This window comes from Hyla sarda, chromosome 1 (genome assembly GCF_029499605.1).
Source record: "Hyla sarda isolate aHylSar1 chromosome 1, aHylSar1.hap1, whole genome shotgun sequence".
In the NCBI taxonomy this organism is placed as follows: domain Eukaryota; kingdom Metazoa; phylum Chordata; class Amphibia; order Anura; family Hylidae; genus Hyla; species Hyla sarda.
Genome location: NC_079189.1, coordinates 567,276,912 through 567,290,396, shown reverse-complemented (window position 1 = coordinate 567,290,396; position 13,485 = coordinate 567,276,912). Strand labels below are relative to the sequence as shown.

At 39.9% G+C, this 13,485-nt stretch overlaps 1 protein-coding gene across 2 annotated transcripts in view; it reads right to left on the bottom strand.

Annotated features, from left to right (window-relative positions):
• SETBP1 (SET binding protein 1) overlaps positions 1 to 13,485 on the bottom strand; it is a 202,549-nt gene that overhangs the window by 29,978 nt on the left and 159,086 nt on the right. The gene's annotated exons all lie outside the window — the stretch shown is intronic.

Sequence of the window (13,485 nt, the reverse complement as noted above, 5' to 3'; positions counted from 1 at the left end):
GGATTTGCCAGAAGGGACTTGAATGGCATGCTAGAAGGCCAGACTCCGCAAAACTGAAATTCTTCTATTTGGGGATGGAAAATTACTAAGGGCAAAATACCTCTACCACAAAAATAAAAAATATTTTTATTATTATTATTTTTTTTTTTTAAGCAGAAACCCAGAAAGCAATCAGATGGAATCCTAGGAGGTTTACCAAAATAAACAGATCAATTAATTTGCAAGGCTGCAAAAACACAAAATCTTCGAGAGTCAAACAAACAAGAAAATAAAGAAAAACTTAACCGAGCCAGGCGACGTTACAGCTCAGTGGCCTCCAAGTCTTAAGAGACAACTCAACACAACATTAAGAGACACTCTCTGAGAGGGACTGACCTCCCGTTCACCTGTGTTGCCATGATACTTGGCAAGACATACCTGGTGTTGAAAAGAGTAACCTTCCTTGGCATTAAATGAAAGTAATTGCACAGTTGGCTTCTGTGCCAACAGCCGGAAGGAAAACTCCTGTTCCCAATAGACTCTCCAAGGGCAGATTTAAATATCCCATTTACACCCATGGATAAAAGAGGGAACCCACTTCAGAAGGGGTGACAAGTTTTAACCTCTAAACTGGTAACTGGAATAAGAATACAAGAAAATTCCTAAAATATTGCCATTTTCAGGACTTGAAAGGCGATTAATTCTCAAATGGTCACTGGAAAGTATATATGAGGTACTGTAAGCGTAGAGGAGTCTCCTGACTGGATGTCTAAGCTTAATAGGTTTATGGGAGGTTCTAAATTAATTAAGACATTTTTTCAGATGAAAATTGAGAATTTTTTAGATTAAAAATTAATTAAAAATATGTAACTTAATAAAAGTTTTTTGTCTTTTTTTAGGTGATCATACACACGACATAGTGGAAACGTCTGATAGATGTGGGTCCCACCCACATCTATATAAATTCCCTAGAAAGCAATAGGAGTTGTGTAAACAGCATAAGGGTGCGTTCACATGTCGGAATTCTCACGGATGAATTCCGCGAGCGGAGCTTCAGCCTGGCGGCAGCCGCCGAAGGTGCTTCCGCGCTAGGGCCGCGGGGCACTGAGCCGTCACCAATGATGGCTATGCAGTGCTCGCGGAATCCGCGCAAAGAATGAACATGTTCTTTCTTTGCGCGGAACACTTTCAGCAGCGGAAATGTCCGCCGCTGAAATTCCGCAGTGTGAACGGGTCTCGCGGAAACCCGTTCACACTAATGTTAAAGTTCACACTGCGGAATTCCGCCCGGAAATTCCGCGCGGGAATTCCGTAGTGTGAACGGGGCCTAACACAATGAGCCAAGTGGCGGAAACAGCATAGCCCATGATACAATGCTGTTTACATAACTCCCAATGAAGTTGATGCAAGTTATGCAAATTTCCCTTGATCAAGATAGGTGGGACCAATATCTATCAGTCATGTATGGCATACACAAAGGATATGCCATAAATGTCTCTGATGGGAATACCTCTTTAATTATTAATCACCCAATCAGGTTTCAGAATTTATCCAGCACTAGAAACATGAAACCAATCAGAATCTACCTATCATATATTTTTTTTACAAAATTTAAAACAATTCTGGCTGATTGATGAATCTTTTGCAATGAGTATCACAATATCGTTAAACTGTGTGTGCCATTAGGAAAAACTTTGACATGTCCAAGCAACAAGTCAAAAGTTTTGATCAATGAGGGTCTGAGGGTTCAGACCTCCGTCGATCAAGAGAACAAACCAGGAGAAGACTGCGCTGCAGCACTCTCCACTCCTTGCCCCCGCCTGTGTAAAGTGATCGAGACACTCTCAGACTTACATGGCATGTTTGTCACGATCAATTGAAACAAAGCCAGGAGAGAACGCACTTAACACGAACTTCTTCAGGCTCATTCTACTCGGACCCCCGCCAATCAAAATGTCATAGCCTGGGGGAGTAGGGTATATGGGAGTGTATCTGTGCGGATACTAAGGGTGCTTGCTTAACCCTATCTATTCGTGACGCCAGGGTGAGGGCTATTCTCTGTATGATTGTCCTACTGCCACCCTTCCCAAAAGTGATAGGGTGGTAGGAAATAATTGATGGTCCACAACCGGAAACTTGCAGAAACTTGTCGGAACTTTTACTGAAGATTTTAGGCAATAATGAACAGGAACAGTCCATATAGCAGAATCTATTAGAGCTTGACAAGTGGTTGGGACCTCGTGAGTCTATTGAACTTAGGAAGATAATTGTTGTGGTGATCCACTGGATTTAGGGGTTTAGATTCGGTCCAGTAATCATGCTAGCTTTAGCGGGGATTGAGATTTTAACTCACGGTTTAGGTTATGCTGAGGCCGGCAGGTTTCTGGCCTAGCTTGTCTTTGAAAGTTGCGCAGATCCGTCCTGCTAGTCCGGCATCCACGAGAGCAGCAACCCAAGAGAGCAATAATTGGCTAGAGCTCCCTTATATGGGCTGGGGCTGGACTAAAGCTCACTGGTCCATACAACTGTCAATTTTCTTTACAGAGCGTTATGGGTAAACATGTGACCCAAGGACCTCCAAAGTTCCTCCAACATACCATAGAGGAATTAACATAGTCACATGACCAAAGGTCCTGCGACGCTAACAGGGTAAGTAGACTAATATGCATTATATAAAATATACACATTATTAAATATATACATAATTGCATTATGAAATTAGAGGAGGAGGCGACTAGGGGCTGTCCCACTGGGGGACCCTACCTGAACGTAGTAACGGACTTTACGGTATGCAATACGGTACCGGGATACCACAAAAACCTCTGACGTGGAAAATGAGTGAGATATTTATATTTTTTGTGGTTCGTGTCCCTTTAACTTGGACAAATAGTGAATTTCACTGTGATAACCAAAGAGGGAATAGGTTTTTTTCCCCCACCTGTAGCTAATAATGATATCACTTATGAAAAAAAAAAAGAAAAAAAAAAGATCAAAAAAAATCTCATCATTGAGTACAGACTGAAGCTGGCACGTTCCGTCCAGCATTCAGCACGGTGTTTACTTTCCTGTCTCAAACGCTGCAGACATGGGTTTCAGAAACCATAAATAATTGAACGTAAAATAGAAATGCTTTTGTATTTAGGAGTGAATTACCTGGAAATATTCTTGGAAGGGGAAAAGGAAAGAGCCAAAGTAACCTCAGCGCACACATACTTAGGTAATTTTCTGTGTTCTGTACAAAATGTAACACGGAGGATGACAGATAGAAAAACAGAACTACAGCTATTCATTCTATTAGAGTTGTGTAAGAACCTTAGTGGTAGAAGTGGGGGGTATATACTTGTGTTCAAAGTGGAACTTAAATATAAAATATACATTTATGTAATATAGGTATATATGTAACATGTTCCTGCCAATAGAAAAAACTTTTGAACACTTAGACCCCAACTTAACAAAACTGGACTTGTGCCTACAAGTCGGGGTCTAAGTGTTAAATTTGTTTTTTTTCTATTGGCAGGGACACGTTACAAGTCAAAAGTTTTGATAAGTCGGGGTCTAATTGTTCAGACCCCAACCAAATGAGCTGGGGGAAGTGCGCGCTATTGTGCTTTACTCCCTGGCTTGCTAAGATCTCCATCTCACTGCATGAGACAAGCTCCATTGTAAGTCTATAGAGCTTGTCTTGTACAATAAGACATAAAAGGCAGGGAGCTGGGGAGTGAAGCTTATAGCTGTGCACTTCTAGTGATCATAGGGGGTATGAAGACTCAGACCCCAATCGATCAAAACTTGTTACATATCTTTTCTAATGACATGAATAAAAACTATAACTCAACCTAAGCTTGATACTTGGGATATCAGCTCATCTCCACTCTCATGGAACCTCCAAAGTAGAAAACGCCCCCCTTTGACCGTAAAGTCAAGGCATGTGGCAAACTATGGAGTCAACCTACTTACCTGAGCATAGCTATAGGGGGGTGCAGAGGCAGCAGTTGTACTCAGGCCCCGGTGACACCAGCATTAAAAATGTCCCATGCTTAGTGGGGGGCAGTTACAGATTTTGTATCAGGGACAAGGAACTTCATATTATTCCTCTGCTTCCCTACATTCCTAAAGAGGTTCTCAGTTTCTAAAGATACCTACTTGTCAGAAGGAACCAGCTCTATTAACTTTCTAAAATGGTATATAAAAATGCTTTTGGTAGACTAATTTGAAATAATGTTCTAGTATATGGTTAGAATACTTATTATGATCGAAGGTGGTGTTGGTGATGGGGATTGAGCTATAAAAAAAAAAAAAGGCAAAGGAAATAAATATTGAGTTAAAAATCTTCTATCCTATATTCTATGTCTGAAACCACATAAATAAGCAATATTTTGCCAAGCAAAAGCATCTGACTCCAGTTTAGGAAACTTTATCCCCTATCCAAAGCAGAGGAAAGAAGTGTCAGATCGCAGGTGATCTGACTACTGGGACTCCCCACAATCTCCTGCACGGCGCTTTGGCTTTCCTTGTGCACGGAGAGGGAGGGTCAGCATGCACCGTCTATGCATCCCTATGAAAGATCTAAAACCCTGTATCTCTGGCTCTAGTGCGGTGGTCAACACAGCTCCATGATTGGGGAAAGCTGCGGTGATGGGAAAGGGGGGGATGTTGTCCCAGTGGTCAGACCAATTCCCATAAGACACATACTTTTTTAAGAACATGAAGATAAGGTCCAAGTTCTTTCCCATATCTTATTAAGAAGAGGGGTTCTACATTCATGGATTGTCTACAGGGTGGAAGGAACTGCTGTAAATTACAGGAATTGAAAATAACAAGACAAAACAAATCCGCATTGTTAAATAGTACCCAGACCCAGTTTATAAGCCATAATGCTAAGGGTTCCAGATTATTATCATTTCTTATATTATTTGAAGCCACCATAAACAGGCAGTTTACGCATCAGAGGAACTTGACTTTTAATAAACTCTAAGTCAAGAGACGGGAAGTCTATTAAGTATGGGGGGGGGGGGGGGGGGGGGGAATATAATTCCCATACCAAAGTTGTTCCTTCAAGTTATACACGACTATTCTTAGCAACTCATATAACAACAACTATTCTTGGCTCGCGTAGTGCATCAAGACCCCCGTACAAAATCAACCGTACACTTGCAGAAGAGCGTGAACCATAGTTGACTTCTTTCTCTGGATCTCACTGCCGCACTTTATTCCCGAAAATGTCTGAGGAAGCGAAGACGCCAAGATAAACTCGAGATAAATGAGATAAGGGAGAAAAAAGTAAAAATGGGACATTCAAGCCTTCTCAGGAAAAAAATAAGAACACAATGTACAAACAATTGGGCAGCAAGCTGGAAGAGACTCTGCATTCCTTATGATACAATGTTTCTTGATCCTTTGGAAAATAAGAAATCTAAAGTCTTAAAAATGATTCTTCAAGTGAATGCTAGAAGAGCACATGACAACAGAAAAAAACAGGAGTAAATACTTCTGTACTTAAACACGGCCTTCCTATGTTTAATATTAAAATTAGAAAGGTTCCCTCACTAAACAATGCCACTAGAGCTTACAAGTTTATTTTCCATGTTCACTGTGCTGTTTGGTTGTTTTCATTTTTCCAGGGCTTGCTGTGGGTGGTATTACCAATGTAATGCACTACAGTTCCCATGATTCCTTTCCTCTCTTGTAGGCATTATTCATTGTTGCATGCATGCCTCTCTGTCACAAGTAGTATGGTGGTGCTATAATTACTCGTTTTTTCACACAACAGAGAGCTACACCATATGCTGCCCAGCTTGTGAAACAAACCCTCCAGAGACAGGAAGGGAAAGGAGAAAGACCAAAAAGCAAAGTTCTTGAGCTTGACAAATTTGCTACGTATCTAGCAGCGAGTCCAAAAGATAGGAGCCAAGATACAACATGTTATATAACATAACGTCATATGATCAGTCATTACTGTCCCCTCATATCCCAATGTGCCTCAGTCATTAATGTCATCTTATCTCCGTGTGTCACAGTCATAAGTGTCCTCATCTTTTTTCAAAGAAACAAACTGTCTACTTACCTCCACCCCCATTCTCACACAGACCCCCCCGTTCTGCCGTACTCCTAAGCACGAAGAATGACCACTGAGGCCGCTGACTGGCTGTGTGAGTCACCTGACATCTGCTGTTAATGAAGCACAGAGTGCCAACCACAGGTAGAACGGGGATCAGAGCGGGAATGGAAGCGGAGATAGGTAAAGCAGTTATTTATTTACTTTCTTAAAGATGGACAATCCTTATTAGAAAGGGCTGACCAAAATCTAGGTAGCACCACAAAATTCTTGGTCGTCATAGCAACATGCCACCCAAAATTTGTCAAACCATGGTCTGTGTTAACTTTAAACTGTCTACACATTCCTTTCCTAGTGAATCAATAACAAACAACACTACTTATTTACTTGCTGGCTGAAAAACCCTCTTGATGTTTCATGACAAATATTTTTGTTGACTATCTGGTCCCCTGCATTAAAGGAGTTCCTATCTAAGCTGTCCTCTGTGTTCATTGGCTATTTCAGATAATCAGCAGAACTATGAATACAGCTCTGGAGTATAATAAGTATGTTACTCCGGATCAGTACAGGATAAGTAAAGTATCTACACAGTGACTCCAGCAGCAGAATAGTGAGTGCAGCTTTGGAGTAAAATACAGAATGTAACTTGGGGTCAGTACTAAAGGAGTATATCAATATGCGTTAGAGGGAAATTACTATTCTCAAAATACATAAGGGAAGTGATTGATAATTTTGTGCTCACTGAATTGGCTCACGTTTGCCCAAATCTCCTTCATTTACAAGACAGCCAGGCCCCTTTTCTCCCCACAATGCTTCAAACCCTATGAGTGCGGATGCAAGTTCTTCACTCCTCTGGCAACACAACTAAAACTCTAAGCTGCGTAATGGTTTAACAAATACCGCCTCTACCTCGAGAGGTTTCTGGGAAGATTGCCATTTTTTCACACCTGGCTGCTGTCAAAATATACAATTAAAAGATAACAAAAAAAATGTTGATCAGATCAGCTGTAGTTTGTAGCGGATATTTGTTCTATTTATACATTTTGTCTCAGTGGAGAAACATTAACACCATTCCCAAGGGGGACAAAAAAATTCTTTCTCCTTTATAGGTATCCAAGATGTGTGACTGGGGACCAGTTTCCCGATATTTCATAAATATATGCAGGAATCACAATTACTATTCTCCCTTGACACCTTGGATTATCAACATAGGTTATACCAAATTGGATTTATGCCAAATAAATGGCCCAGCCAAACATTTCAGCTTGGTTTTAATGAATAAACATATGAATCATATAAAACAATAATATAAAATAAAAATTATAAACATTTAATGTCCACTGCCCTTTTCTTACTTCAAGACACCACATCATTAGAATCCTTTATACCATCCATTTAGGCCTTCCACTAGATTTATTTTAATCCTCTCTCTGGTTTTCCATTTCAAGGGGAAAAAAATTCTTACAATGAAATCTCTTTCCTTCTAAAGACTGGCTACTAGCGCATTTCTTGCCTTGAGTGGGTTTTACCCCCTAACTTTGCTACTTGATTGTATTCCTTGTTGTTGAAATTTTTGGAAAACCTTAATAAAAATTTACAGTTTAAAGACTGGCTACATGTTGGATGTCCTTGACATGTACTCCCTTCTCTTCATGCTCAGCTCTTCCTTGAACTTCTACCTCTTTCATAACATTATTCCATTCACAAGTACAGAACTTTTCTTCATCTGTTCCTATCCTCCAAAACTTTCTTTCCTTGCAACATTTACCAAGAACTGAACGTCTCTAAAAACTTGATGAAAAGAAGAAAACTGGTCAGGGAGACTGCATTATTAAAAACTGCAGGAATTTCTGGCAAGTACTGGTTTTGAGCCATGCTAATAGAATCCTACCCAAAATACTGAATGCTGTCATAAAATGCTTCAACAAAGTATTACTTTACAGGTGTGCATACTTATGCAACCAGGTAATAGTGAGTTTTTTTCCCTCAAAGATTTCAGTTTGTTTTGAAATTGAATTGTTCATGTTATAGGTCACATTAATCATCACAAGAACCTGGCATTTTAAAGGGGTATGTAGATTTTTTTTTTTAATATCTAGTCTGTATATACAGTAGTAGTATCCATGACACTTTATAAAATATCATACAAATAATACAGCTTGAAATATAGATATAGCACCGCTGAGTTCATGCAGCCCCACAAAGCCAGATTCAGCAGTGCTGCATGTATGTACTGCTAATACCTATTATGATATCAAAAGCTGAAGAAAAATAGCTTTGACTTGGTCAACCAAGACCATTGTAAGTACGACAAGAAAAAAAAAAAAGTTTGGCAAAGCTAACACACTGTCCAGCAGAGGCGTATAAATTTCCTTGTCTACATAATCCTTCACGTGGTTAACACTGAAAACATTGACAGGAAATAATGATCATACTGGAAGGCAAAGAGTTCAAGCAGAATAATATTTATGAGCAAATAAGCTGGAAAGCAAATGTATTATTAGAACCAGCTAAATAATACTTTAGAACAGAAAAAAAAACTTACAAATAAATGGGCTTAGATTCAAGATAAATATCAGGTCAGGTTACCATTTATGGCCACCTGTATAGCTCCTCGGCATGCTTAGCGCCATACTGGTTATCAGTGATCTAGCTGAAAGACCACCAACCTATCATGGTATGTTGGATAGAAATCGTCCTCAATGGATTCCCTTAAAAGTATTTCTGTAGTCTTATCACCCAAAATATAAAAGTGGTCTATTTAATCTGGATTATAACTAGTTTTTTCACCAGTAACATGTTAGATTTCTCTTGTTGCCCAGAAGCAACAAATACTAGATAAATGTCTGCTTTGAAGGGATTAGGACATTGCCACAAGTTGGAATATGCATTTTACAGATGGACACCTGTGGCCTGCATGGACAAAAATCTTCTATCCAAACGAACAAATCTAGAAAGCAACCAAAGAGATCAACACATCCACCAACATCAGAAGCCAACTAGACATTTGTCTTGCCACTTAGAGCTTCCCGGCAGGACAGATGAGGTCAATAGATTGGTGGCTGGATTAAAAGATTTAGGGGGAGATTTATCAAAACCTGTCCAGAGGAAAAGTTGCCCAGTTGCCCATAGCAACCAATCAGATAGCTGCTTTCATTTTGCAGAGGCATTTTCAAAAATGAAAGCAGCAATCTGGTTGCTATGGGAAACTCAGCAACTTTTCCTCTGGACAGGTTTTGATAAATCTCCCCCCTCTACTATCATTTGTCATCAAGCTTCAGAAAAAAATCTCCATAGCCATCAATCTAGTAGCTAGGTGGTATTATGTAGCTACAAACAGTGATCTCCCTAGGGAATTGAAAAATATCCAAAAAGAAAAGTGCTGGTCACTAACAGATTGGCTTTTGTAAAACATTCTGGCCTGCGATAGCCAAGCTTCAACCACGGGAGTTCTATTATCTATTGACTTTAGTGTGGGTCTACTGCTGAGACATTAATAACTTGTTAATGGGCCATCAACTGGTCTCCAGTTATTTGCACCATTTGCATTACAGGTGCGGTATTGTTTTACGCAAGACCAGAGAGACTACTAGAATCAACCATCCTCCTCGGCAAAACTGGTTTGATCTACAAACCAGAAACAAATGTCATTGGGTAATTTTGTTAAACTACATTTCAACCTATGCAGCTGCTATGACCATTTACTTTGGTAAACTCACCACTAGACTCGCACAGGAATAAAAATTATGGACAGGAAATATCTCAAGTACAGTTTTGTAAAGGGTAATATTTCCAGGATTATGAAGACAAACAGACAAGGAAGTTTCATCTACCAGTTAATGTATGTTTGTGGTTTGGGACCGAGAACACTGAGGTTTCTGAGGTTGTCGTCAATGTAAAAAACAGGAAACAAAAATAAATTAAGCAACTACATTGTTGAAGGCCAAAGATCTGAACTCCTAGCAGCATCTCATACATTCTTCTTAAGCAGCCTGTATCACATGGTCTACAAATTTGTCTCTCAAGGTTCACTATTGACCATCTGTCCAAATCTAAGCAAATCATCTGCTCTGGCTAGGAGGCCTCCAACCTCCAGCTCCTGGCCTTGAGGTGGCCCATAAACATTAGATAAATGTAAGTTCATGGTTGAGAGGCCATTGAACAAACAATCGCATACAGAGTACTAGACATAGGAAGGCCTGTTAAAAAAAAAAAAGGGGGGACGGACGGACCCTTTTCTTTCTGTTTTTTCCAAAGCATTTTTTTCCCGAAACAACAACAATAATAATAATAATGATAAAGTATGTTCTTCATGAAAGAAACATGCATTTCTGTCTCTAGGTACACTGCAGGGAAAAAGGTTTCAGTCTAGTTTGGTTGTGACTGGGCTCCATCTTTGGTATTACAGTAGTTGATTGTTTCTGTCCTCTTAGATAGAGCTTAAAGGGGTACTCCGCTGCTCAGCGTTTGGAACAAAATGCTCCGAACGCTCAAAGCCGGGAACATGTGATGTCATAGCGTCGCCCCATCATGACATCACGCCCCACTCCCTGAATGCAAGTCTATGGGAGGGGGCATGACAGCCGTCATGCTCCTCCTATAGACTTGCATTGAGGGGGTGGGGCATGACATAATGAGGGGGTGGGGCTATGACGTCACAAGCTCCCGGCGCCGGCTCTAAGCATTTGGAACATTTTGTTCCAAACGCTGACCAGCGGAGTACCCCTTTAACTGACATTTATCGATCAGGTTCCTATTAATGTCCCTCCCCTTATAACAGATAGCAAATTGTAAATAGTTTTTTTTATCTCCTCTCAGTAAAATGGTGAGACCAACAACCAGCATTAAAATGATTTACAATTTGTAAATCTACTCATTTAAAAAAAAAAAAAAAATATTACAGGGAAGAAAAAGCACCCCCCCCCCCATTTTACATAATTATTCCATACACATTTTAGTACATACTGGCTGTTACAGTTGTTCAATCTCACCATACATGACCAATAAAATTAGGCAAAGGATGAATGATCTTCCCGAGACTATTGTGGGGATGTTCTTTCCTGAAAGATTGCTCATGAATAAAAGATGAGTGTACTAACAAAGAAAACAGCTTGAACCCTACCATCTTGTCCAGTTAGAAATCTAAAACTGGCCATAGACATTTGATGAAAGTTAGCCAAAACTACTTTATTTTACCAAGACCATCCGACAATCTAATGTGTTTGAGGGCCTTCAGACTCTCCACAGATTTAGGGAAAGTTGGATTTTAACTGGCCCATCTTTTTGCTCACAGAGATGAACCATCAGACATGTCTGACAATTGCACTCTCTCCCTCTTGGCTGAGCTAAGTGTGCATAAGGATGGGGGGGGGGGGGAATGAAATTATGTTGGAGATCTTAGCCAAAAAAATTATCCAATAGCATGTTCAGGGAATGTTTATACAAATTTTGTGATCTAAGTTGACAACATGAGAAAAAGGGATGATGATGCCAAAGCTAGTCTAAAAGGTGACTATGTTCATCTGATTTGTGATTGTATATTGGTCATCGACCAAGTCCCACAGCCAGCCACCCCAAACTGTATATGCTTACAAGCCTGACAAATGTTTTTGCGGCTGTATGTTATAGCATACATTATCATCCTATTCTCTTCAGGTTGCCGACATATACCCAAAATTGACACAATCTAAAGGATACTCTGGTTAAGTAAAACTCATCCACTATCCACAGGATAGGGAATAGTTGTCTGATCGAGGAGGGTCGGACTACAGATCACTGGAACGGGCCCAGTCTCTTACCTCAGAGCGCTCTGGTCTCACCTTCCGAGACAAACTGATCTTCGGAGTGACAGCCAATCACCTGCCACAAGGCTGAGCATGCCGTCTCTACCGAGGCCAGTTTGTCTCAATTGGTGGGGGCCAGTGTGCTCAAAAGGTAAGCAATGCGACTTGTTCAGGAGATCACTTAGGTCTGCTGCCATCATCAGTTAATGACACTCCTCTAGGCACCACGCACATCTATGGCAGTGTTTACCAAACAGTGTGCCTTCAGTTTTGTGAAGTCTGGGGTGACACTGGTTGGTGAGAGATTTTAAATCTGGATTGGTGTGAAGAACAGCTCCGAGGAGGATTGTTTTCCATTACTTTATCGTGACTTAATGAACTAGATATTCTATTTGGGGGGTGGAGGGAAAAGTTCCAATTTTTCAAACATATTCCACTTAAAATATGGATACAAATTGCAAATTCCTTCTGCAACTTCAATCCAAGAAAATGGGCAGTGGAGCATTATTCAAGTCCCCGGCTCATTGTTGAACACCAAAGTCCATTTAATTACAGCTTCATTTTCACTGTAGTTTTTAATTAAGAGAACATTTCTCCAATAGAAGCAGAATAATATCTGTACAAAGAGCCATCACACAAGTCGCAATCAGAAAACCAATGAACATTTTAATTGAGCAGACTTTTTTTTTCCTGAAAACATTAAACGACCTAAATTAAACATGGCCATCGCTTTAATTATACTGAAGTATAATTATGCCCTAACAGAAAATGTATACATTATTTTAACTATCCTTTACCAAGGAACTCCACTACTGTGGAACTTCCAGGGTGTTATATGTGGTTATATGCATTTCCCTAAGTTTACAGACTAGCCGTTCACCTATAACCAGTGTCTGTCTCCATTTTAATTACATTTATTTAAAAATGCTTGCATGGTACCTACCATACACTACGATAACCACTTGTGCTGGGGGTTTGATGTAATAAAGTGAGCATCAAACTATGGGCGCAACATGTTCATTTTACCTGCAGAATGATGTAGACATAGATAGTACTGCCTCCTTGTCAGTACCCAAAAAAATATTTTGGCTTATCTTAAACTGTAAATGGCATAGACACAGATAGTACTGCCACCTCTAAATGATGTAGGCACAGATAGTTCTGCCTCCCTGTGTCTCACTCTAAAAGATGATGTCTATAATACTGTCTCTAAGGCTTAACATGTAAATGATAGCGGTACAGAAAGTATTGCTACCTGTAAATGATGTAGGCACATATAGTACAGCTTCTTTGTCTCTCACTATAAACATGTATGCTTATAGTTCTACCTCTCCAACTCACCTTGTAAATGATAAAAAGGTAAAGATAGTAATGGCACCTGTAAATGATGCACAGAAAGTATTGGCTGTCTCTCCCTATAAATGATGTCAACTAACAGTACTTGATGTTGCCCTATAAAATAATTTAATTCATCTATTAATATTGTAGACACAGGTGGGGCGTTCTCCCTGTCTCACCCTGTAGATGTAGGGATTGCTTTTTTGGTGTTTTTGTTTACCCTGGTATTATTAGGGTCATTATACAAAGTAGTTCATGAGATCAAACATGCAGGTTCCATGGCTGATTCCAATAAAGTCAATGGCAATAATCCAGGTTTCTTATTTAAAA